General features: G+C 40.6%; 1 protein-coding gene across 12 annotated transcripts in view; it reads left to right on the forward strand.

Moving 5' to 3' along the window:
• The window catches only part of ncoa2 (nuclear receptor coactivator 2), a 309,340-nt gene that overhangs the window by 292,410 nt on the left and 6,338 nt on the right, over positions 1 to 10,592 (forward strand). The gene's annotated exons all lie outside the window — the stretch shown is intronic.

Genomic DNA, 10,592 nt, shown 5'->3' on the forward strand with positions numbered 1-10,592 from the left:
CAGCTTTTTGTTTGAAATTTATACTCCACAACCCCTCAGATGGTAGTGCTTGAAAATTAAAACAGACTTTTATTTATGGTACACAGTATCTATAAGCAGTACTTCCCAAACTTTCTCTTGGTGTAACCCCATTTTAATGCCTCAGACTTCATGACCCAGGGTAAATTTTTAGCTGCCAAGAAAAGTGGGGGTGGCTCCTGAACAGGGGAGGGTTTAGGTTGGGGTGCACTTTTGGCTCCTGGGTGGTGGTGGTTGTTTAGCACCTGAGCAGTGGATGAGGTAATTGTTTAAATTGCAGGGTTTTTATTTAAGACACAACAAGCACCTACCTTTTCACAGGCTCTTTTGCAGTAGCAGTCAGTTCTCAAAGTTGTCCATTAGGCCCTGTACGTCAATTGGGGGAAAAAATGGAAGGATTTAAAGGGGCCACATAGCTGTTAGCATTCAGTCCAAGCCATTGCTGCCTCAGAGATTGCAACCCCAAAATCTCATCTTGCAACCCACAAGAAGGATTTTAAAAGCTTGTTTTTATCCCTAATATGAAAATTAAGGTTTTCATGTTTTAATTTTACTATGAAATATAGGAGGAAAATCATTGAGAAATAATAGGGTCCCAATATGTAAGGAAATGCAGAGAAAAGAATGAAAACAAGAAGTTTAATTAAGCTAAATGACAACCCAATTACACTACTGGTGGCCTCACCATCAAAGTCTTATTTAACCCCCTTTAAATTTAAAAGTGTTTATTATTATGGCTTGAATTATTTACCTGCCACAAGGATGGTGGAATATAAAATAAAAGTCAGATTATACACATGAGATCAATTACAACCTTGATTTTAGTAAACAATGCCTTGGTATGGTCCTATGTCCGTCTCTGATTGATGACCCTGTGTCATCAGGGAACTATCAATGTTGTAACTTTGTAAATTCACTACTGTACTTGCTCCATACCAAACTTGGAATGACGGCTGGAATTTGTTGCAGCATAGGGATACAGGTTATTACAGCTGTGCTAAATAGAAGACCCGGCATCCCTTTTTAAAAAAAAAAAGTCCAAATTGAACAACCTTTGTTTCTTTTCCTACTAAAAATCAGTTGAGGTCATCAAATGTGTGATGCTGGCATTGGGGTTGGTTTCCAGGACACCAAGGGCAGCAATCCCACGCCCCCCCCGCCCCCCACCCCAACCGTCGAAGGGGATTTGTGGGAGCGGTCGCAAGCAGGCGGGTTCCTGATCGGCATCCCCGGTCAGGAGCATGCTGCCATTTTACGTGGGTGGGCCAACTAAGACCCGCCCAGCGTGATGTCCGCCCGGAAGTGCTGTGTGCTCCCTGCAGTCCCTGAGCTGGGATTGCGCTCTTACGCGGATGTGCACGAAAAAGCACACAGATCTCCCTGAGGCAAAGTGCCACCTCAGGGAGATCAGTGTTACTTTTAAAAACCTAACTAAAGACGGGAAAAAATTTAAGGATATGCCGCCACCTCCCCCCCCCCATGTGAAACTGTCACATGAGATGGTACATGTCCATAACTTTTATTTAAAAAATTGTGAAATTTTAAATCTTGCATGAAACCTCATCCCGTCTTAAGGTTGGACAGGCAGGCCCATTAAGTTCATTAATTAGTTATTTAATGGCTGTAATAGGCCTTTGACAGTTTGACGGGCATGCAGCCAACTCAGCTGCATGTCCGCTGAACTGGAAACCTAAATGCCGTGGGTTGCGTCGGGACTCGCGCCCAACGTATCCCCACATCATTTTATGCACCGGTGAGCAGGCCCCACCCCCGCTCGCTGACCGGAAAATGCTGCCCCAAGGCTTCAAGCAGTCTGGTTCAGCCTGGGAAAGTGACCGGCGATAGTGGAGTTTGCGTCGGAGAATGAAAATAGTGGCTTCAAGCATCCTAATGTTTACCTGATGGAAGTTGCAGTTCATCAAAGACTGGATATCAGGCAAGCAATCTGACAGCACAGAAACCACAAAGTGATTGGGGGAAGTAATAGATTAGAAGCTGGGTACATATGAAAGCTGATTCCATGGCTTTGAATAGTGTGAATTATATCAACATTGTTTTAATTCCCATTCCCTTCCTTCATAAACCTCTGCAGTTTTACATAAAAACCTTCAAAATATAATCACGTGTTTTCAATTAAATCTAGATTCTAATGGATCTGCCACTTATTCTACATTAATTTATTTTTTAACTATTCTTTGTACCTGACATATATGTGGGCGAGATAATGTCACAAGACTAGTAATCCAGCGGCCTAGGCAATGCCCTGGTGACACAGGTTCAAATCCCACCACACCAGCTAGTGGAATTTAAATTCAATTAATAAATCTGGGATATAAATCTAGTCTCAGTAATGGTGACCATGAAACTATCATCAATTGTCATTAAAACCCAACTGGTTCACTAATTTCCTTTTCGGGAAAGAAATCTCTAACTCTCTTCCGGTCTGGATTTCATGTGACTCCAGATCCACAGTAATGTGGTTGACTCCTAACTGCCCTCTGAAATGGTTTAGCATGCCACTTAGCTCAAGGGCAATTAGGGATGGGAAACAAATGCTGGTGTTGCCAGTGATCATAGAATTTTAATGACACAGAATTCAGCCGATTGTGTCTGCACCGGCTCTCCAAATGAGCATTGACTTAGTGCCATTGCTGTGCCTTTTCCGTCTACTCCTGCACATTGTTTCTATTCAAATAATCATCTGATGCCCTCTTGAATGCTTCGATTGAACCTGCCTCCACCACACTTCCAGGCAGTGCATTCTAGGCCCGAACCACTCACTGTGAGAAAAAGATTTTTTTCTCATGTCACATTTGCTTCTTTTGTAAATCACTTTAAATCTGTGCCCTCTCGTTCTTGATCCATTTACAAGCAAGAACAATTTCTCTCTCTCTACTCTGTCCAGCCCCCTCGTGATTTTGAACATCTCTATTAAATCTCCTGTTAGCCACCTTCTCTCCAAGGAGAATAGTCCCAGCCTCTCCAGTCTGTCTTCATGACTGAAGCTTCTCATCCCTGGAACCATTCTTGTAAACCTCTTCTGCATTCTTTCCAATGTGTTCACATCCTTCCTATAATATGGCACGCAGAACTGTACACAATACTCCAGCTGAGGCCTAATGAGTGTCTTATATAAATTCAGCATAACTTCCTTGCTCTTGTACTCTATGCCCCTGTTAATAAAGCCCAGAGTACTATATGCTTTATCAACTGTTGTCTCCACCTGTCCTGTCACCTTCAGTGATCTATGCACTTATACATCCAGATATTTCTGCTCCTGCACCCCTTTCAAAATTTCACCCCTTATTTTATATTGTCTGTCCATGTTCTTCCTATCAAAATGCATCACCTCACACTTCTCTGCAATGAACTTCTCTGCCACCTATCTGCCCACTCCACCAACTTGTCTATGTCCTTTTGAAGTTGTACACGGTTCTTCTCGCAGTTTACAACACTCGCAAGCTTCATATCATCCACAAACGTTGAACTTGTCCCCTGCACACCAAGATCTAGATCATTAATATGTATGAGGAAAAGCAAGGGTCCCAATACTGATCCCTGGGGAACTCCACTACAAACCTTTCTCCAGTCCAAAAAGTATCCATTGACCATTACTCTCTGCTTCTTATTTTTCAGCAATTTTGTATCCACGTTGCTACTGTTCCTTTTATTCCATGAGCAATAACTTATCTCACAAGTCAGTTGTGTGGCATTGTATCAAATGCCTTTTGCAAGTCCATGTACCACATCAACAGCATTCCCTTCATCGACCTTTTTGGTTACCTCTTCAAAAAAAACCCCAGCAAGTTAGTTAAACACAATTTCCCTTTTAGAAATCCGTGCTCACTCTTCCTTCGCAACCCATCTTTTTCCATGTGATTATTAATTCTATCCCGAATAATTGTTTCCGGAATCTTGCCTACCGCTGAAGTTAAACTGACTGGTGTGTAATTGCTGGGCTTATCCTTACAACCTTTTTTTGAACAAGGGCACAATGTTTGGCATTTTCCAGTCCTCTGGCACCTCCCCAATGTCTAGTGAATACTGAAAAAGTATGGCCAGTGCCCCTGCAATTTCTACTCTTACTTTCTTCAATATCCTTGGATGCACCTCGTCCAATCCCAATGCCTTGTCAACTTTAAGTAGTGAAGGTCTATTCAACATTTCCTCCTTATCAATTTTGAACCCTTCTAGTGACAGAGTTTCTTCACCTGTCACCATGGTCTGGATAGCATCTACCTCCTTGGTAAAGATGAATGCAAAGTATTCATTTAATACCTCAGCCATGGCCCCTTCGTCCATGTGTAAGTTTCCTTTTAGGTCCCTAATTGTCCCTACTCCCCTTTTATCACGGTTTTACTATTTATATGCCTATAGTAGACTTTGGGATTCCCCTTTATGCTGGCTGCCAGTCTTTTCTCATAATCCCTCTTTGATTCTCTAATATTCCTTTTCACCTCCCCTCTGAATCTTCTGTATTCCTCGTGGTTCTCAATTGTATTTTCTACCTGACACCTGTCATAAGTGTACTTTTTCTTCTTTATCATAATTTCTATCTCCTTTTTCATCCAGGGAACTCTGGATTTGTTTGCCCTACCTTTCCTTTTCGATGGAATATACCTTGACCGTGCCCGAACAAAGTCTTTTTTTGAAGATAGCCCGTTGTTCAGCTGCAGTTTTTCACGCCAATCTTTCATTCCAGTCTATTTTGACCCAGCTCCCTTCTTGCCCCATCAAAGTTGGCTCTTGTCCAGTTAATTATTCTTACTCTTGATTGCCTATCGCCCTCTTCTATCATCATCCTAAAACGTATAGTACAATGATCATTGTCTCCTAAATCCTTGATCTACTTGGCTCATCTCATTTCCAAGAACCAGGTCCAACAATGCGTCTTTTCTTGTTGGATTGGACACAAACTGCTGTAAAAAAAAAAAAAATTCCTGAACACAGTCTAGGAACTATTGTCCCTCTCCGCCCTTTACACTACCACTGTCCCAGTCTACATTCGGGTAATTAAAGTCACCCATTATAACTACTCTCTAATGCTTGTATTTCTCTTCAAGTTCTCTGCAGATTTGTTCTTGTACATCCTTCTCACTAGCTGGCAGTCTATAGTCTGCACCAAGCAATGTAATTGCACCATTTTTGTTCCTTAGCTCTAGCCAAATTGATTCTGGCCTTGAACCCCCTTGGACATCCCACAAAGTTTTTTTAAAAAAAGCAAAATGTTACTCGCCAGTATGAAAACAACATATTGTGCAAAATCATGGAAGTGGAGCCTGAAAAAACACTCAATATTCCATAATAAAAACTCAATGTAACTTAATCACAGTTAATCAATAGCCCTTGTATGTTACATGTATCCTGCAACTCTCAATGAGCAATTTCATGGAAGATCTACCAGTATTATTTATGCACTATTCTGCAAAAGTTTGTCCATGTAGGGTTTGTAGAAACATGAGCATCATCAAGGTGACACCTTTCTGTTATGCTTGAACATTCTGATTTAGTGTAAACTTTGGATGCATCTTTACATAAAGTGCCATAATAACCCAATTGCAATTAATATTTTGCTATTAGATCCCCGCTGGGCTCTCCAGTGAGTACTTGAGTTTATTATGAAGTGCATGAATGGTTTAGGTGCAAATTCTGTTGAGTGACATGGCTGGGCTACACACATAATTAGTTTTACAGCTGCTTAAATAATTCTCTACCCTAATGCACATCAGCATCTAGTATGCAGAAATAGCGGAGAACATAGATTGAGCCATCTTGCTGATCACACCATTTATAGTCCTTTAAACAACTTACTATATCAAAATAAATTTGTAATACACCATGCAAGTGTGTGAATGGTTTTTAAAGTGTGTTATTTACAACATTGTGAATTGCCTAGAAGTAATTCCTTTAAAAATGATTATTCTTCCATTTATTCAAAATCTACCTGCAATTTCTGTCATCTTCCTAGGGACAGACATTTGGGATCCCAAGCTTTAAGGAAATCATGTGCTGAACAGTCAAATGGTTGTCTTGCATATCCGTCAGTTAGATCAAATGTTGCTTCAGATCACATTTAGCTTTCTCTAAAATCTTCTGTCATCTGAAGATTTGCTTCCTGTATAGTATTAGAGCTCTGGAGTGAAAGGCAAGGTAAGCTCCTGAGTTTTAAAAAATGCAAATCAAACACCACAGACCATTTCCCAGTGGAGATATTTTATGCCCGAGTGTAATGTCTTGCATTGTATACTTGTTAATTGAAAAGCATTCTCATTTTATGGAAGGTGATGGTTCAGTACAAGAATGTTGAAGCCTTTTCTTTATTGCAGAGGAACTTTGGGATCCAGACTATCACAAAAGTGTTTTTTACTCCCGTCCTGACAGAGAATCATACAGGCTTAGAGAACTACTGGTTAAATACTGGGAGAAAGCAGTAAGATTCTGTGGGCCCCACATAACCTCCAGTGTCCCTCAGAGCACTTCTTCTTAACATTAAAAACTAATGACCTGCATGAGTTAACTGGTTTCAGAGTGTCACAATGCAGTGTTTTATCTGCTATGCTTTGTTTCTTCCATTGAAAGTATTATTTAATTGAAGTGCACAGGATTCGAGGCTTTAATACAAATTGGATAAAAGATCTTCATTGGCATTTATTTGTTTCATTTGGGAGCAATACTTCATGATGAAACCTGCTAATCAAAATTAGAGCTCCTTCTACTTGTCTCTCCTTGGGTCCACATGCAGAGGGCAATCTGTAGGAACAACAAACATGCTTTTCCTAACATTGTACTACCAATAACTCTGGGTAGAACTTGGCAGTACCATGTTCCAACCTTGTGTCCTCAGAACTGCAGTGGTAAATTTTGTAAGACCTCTGTAGATCTCTGACTTTGTGGAGCTTGGAGTAAATTCAATTGAGGCTTTCTAAACTAGAAGGGTTTTGATAGAGTAAATAAGGGTAAACTGTTGCCACTGACAAGAGAGACATATTTAAGGTTATTGGCATAAAGGCTGGAGGGAAAATGACATTTTTATTTATGCACCGGGGATCTGGAATCTGCTGCTTGAAAGGGTGGTGGAAATAGATTTAAAAGCAACTTTCCAAAAGGAATTGGATAGATATTTGAAAGAAAAGATTATAAGGACAATGGGGAAAGAACAGGGTAGCGGGGCTAATTGAATGCTGTTTATCAGAGCTGGGGCAGAATTTTCTGTTTGTCGGGGCGGTTTCCCGATTGAGGCCCGCCCAGCGTGACGTCCACCCTGAAGTGCTGTGCAGGCAGGGGGGAGGGTTTCCCTAAGCAGGTCTCTGTGCTCTTTTGCGCATGTGCGGAAGAGCTCACAGATCTCCCTGAGGCAAAATGCGGCCTCAGGGAGATCGCTTCAATTTTTAAAACTGTGCTGAATGGAAAAGAAAATAATTATTGACATGTCCCCTCATGTGACACTGTCACATGAGCTGCGACATGTCAATTACTTGAATGTTAATACTTAATAAACATTTTTAAAACCCTCAAGAAACCTCATCCCGCCGGACGGGCAGCCCTGACAACGACCTCAATTATGTAATTAATAGGCCTTTCACAGTTCGGTGGGCACGCAGCCGATTTGGCTGCGCATCCGCCGAACTGAAAATGTAAATGACGTGGGGTGACGTCGGGATGCACACATGACGTATCCCCCAAGTCATTTTACACGTCGGCACGCGGGTCCCGGTCCCATGCACCAACTGGGAAATTCTGCCCCTGGTATAGGCATGATGGGTGGTATGGCCGCCTCCTGTGTTGTATGATCATGTGAAAAGTGAGAGAGAGATTTAGAGCCCTTTCAGCAGGTAGTAAAGGTACCTCATGTCAACCAGCACTGATGAGTTTAGCTTCAGAACAAGGTGGAAGTCGTTCTGGAACTAATTTATCAAACATTACTAATTATTCTTGAATTGTGTTTAAAAATCGAGTGGAAAAGTGAAAAGAAATGGCAAAAGGGAATTAGACTGTTATCTGAAAAGGAAGAATGTGCAGGGTCACAGGGAGAAAAGGCGGGGAAATGACACCAGATGAATTGCTCATTTGGAGGGCTGGTGCAGACATGATGGGCCAAATGGCCTCCTATGCTGTAACAATTCTGTGATAATGACCTTGCTTTTTTTTTTGGAGGCTTTTGTGGACAAAGATCCAAGAGTACAGGTCAGAATTCTTTACAACAGAACAGGGGGTGATGTGGATGGAGTTAATAAGGGAAGGAATCTCCTGACTCCATATAGGACATCGTTTTCTGAAGGGGACTGTGCACAAAGTTTCCCTTCCCTCCCAGTGAGGAAGTATTCTACCGAAAATGAAGACAACTAAAATTTTGAGCTTCAGCAATCCATCATTCTACTCTGCAAGATATTGCAAATAACGGTGATTCCATTACAATATCACGGAAGGAATTTTTAATCTTGAGACCAGTCAAGTAGTTTTAACAGTTAGCGATTAAATGAAAACAATGATGAATTTGAAGAAACTCCAAGGTAACATGATGCAATTTAATTTTTTCATAAATTAAGTCCATGTATTATATAAAAATAATATAAATTATTCATGATGGTGGCCTCCACAATTGAATTACCTGCCAACATTCAATATCTAAGCTCAGACATGAAGAATGGTTATTTGAATAAGTGGTATCTGTGGAACTATACCCAAAGAAGTCAGCATTTTCAGGAGAAATGGGAGAAAATGCCATAAGGAAAGGTGTCACCAGTGCTGAGTAATAGACCTTGTTTGCAGCAAGTATTTGTGCCAGGTTAGCTATAATGCAGCCAGATAAGGTAAAACTTTCTCTACTCTCACTTCAATGATGTGCTTCAATCCTAACCAGTCAGGACTTCGCTAGTTCCCATATTTACCATCCTTATACTCCATCTGAAATAGCCAATTTGTGCTACAGGTTCCATTTCAAGAGGAACTGAGTTTCGATGGTCCTCTCTTTTATGTTAAGATTCTTGAAGCCATAAGAGACAGGTAATACTCATCCCATCAGTTCAAATTGGATTTGAAGCAAGGTGCCAAAGCTGAAAGGACATTGCTATTCCACTGATAAACTAGTCACTCTACAGCATATTTATTAAGCATTCAGATCTATACACTAACCGTGTGAAGTTTTTAATTCATGGAAGGAGAGATTAAAATACGCTAATTATTTAGATAACTTGCTAGTCAGCATTTTGATTTTAGCATTGAGGTTAACTGGTGCCTTACTGTCAATTCTGATTCTGACTAGATTCAGATGAAATGCCTGTCAGCCATGGCTCAGTTGGTAGCACTCTTGCCTCTGAGTCAGAAGGTTGAGGGTTCAAGCCCCACTTCAAGACTTGAGCACAAAATCAACGCTGACACTCCAGTGCAGTACAGAGGAAGTGCAGCACTTTTGGAGATGCTGTCTTTTGGATGAGACTCCATCCAAATCAAGGCTCCATCTGCTGTCTCGGGTACTGTTTCAAAAAACATGGCCCATATTGATCTCTCAATCAACATCACAAAAACAGATTAGCTGATCGTTATTGCATTGCTTTTTGTAGGAGCTTGTGGACAAATTAGCTGCCACAATTTCTGCGTTATAAGTGACCACGCTTCTAAAGCATTTAATTGGTTTTAAAGCCCTTTGAGACATTCAATAGTCATGATAGGTGATATATGAATGCAAGCCATTTTTCTTAAATAACCCTTTTGTTCTTTTGTATTGAAAGTATGATATAGGATGGATTTGAAGATAAGGAGATAGAGAAAATAAGTTTCCAATGGAAATCTAATTTTTGGTTCTTGAAATGAAAATCTCTTTCCAGAAGGATAGCATTGAAAGCAGAATTCGATTAAATTGAATTTTATAGATAATTGCAATTTGGTTAAAGATGTGAAGTGGCATAATTTTTTTGTATTGGCTCTTTGTTTGTTACTCCTCTGTAAGTAACTTCTTTCAGCTCTTAAACAGCAGATGACATTAAATATTTAGCACCAAAGTTGGCTTTTGATTGTTAGTTGTTGCTGATGTGAGTTTAAAAGTTTTTTGCTACTTCACCAAGAAAGATTTACTACAAGAGTGAATAATCAGTTGCAATAAATAATTGATTGCATTTCCATTAGTACAGGGAGTGGAGTTATTAACTAATGCTGAATAGTAAAAGCAGAAAGTCTAAACACATTCCTATGTTTTAAAACTCATTAAAAGGCAATACTTTTAAACTGCATTGGAACTGTATGACATTAGCCCGTAACTTCCAAACTCCCTAGTATTGGATTTGGGGGATACCCCAAAGAGGCACTGGGGAAACCCCCTGGGAAGTTCGCAGGTAAGGGTTTGTACGGTAATTGCCCAGAAGCGCACACTTCCTCTGCACTAGGAACCATCCAAAAATGTGATTTAAATCATAAACTTTGGATGGTTCCGCTGGTGTTGTACCAATAGTTACCCAGAAAAGGTTAGAAGAATTAAAACCTCTTCTAACTTCTGAGTAACTATTGTAAAGACCCAGACTGACCCCCACGGGAGGTGGAGCCCCAAGCCCCCCTGGACTTGCAACCTCCCCACCCCGCCT

Source organism: Carcharodon carcharias, chromosome 6 (assembly GCF_017639515.1).
Source record: "Carcharodon carcharias isolate sCarCar2 chromosome 6, sCarCar2.pri, whole genome shotgun sequence".
Lineage (NCBI taxonomy): Eukaryota > Metazoa > Chordata > Chondrichthyes > Lamniformes > Lamnidae > Carcharodon > Carcharodon carcharias.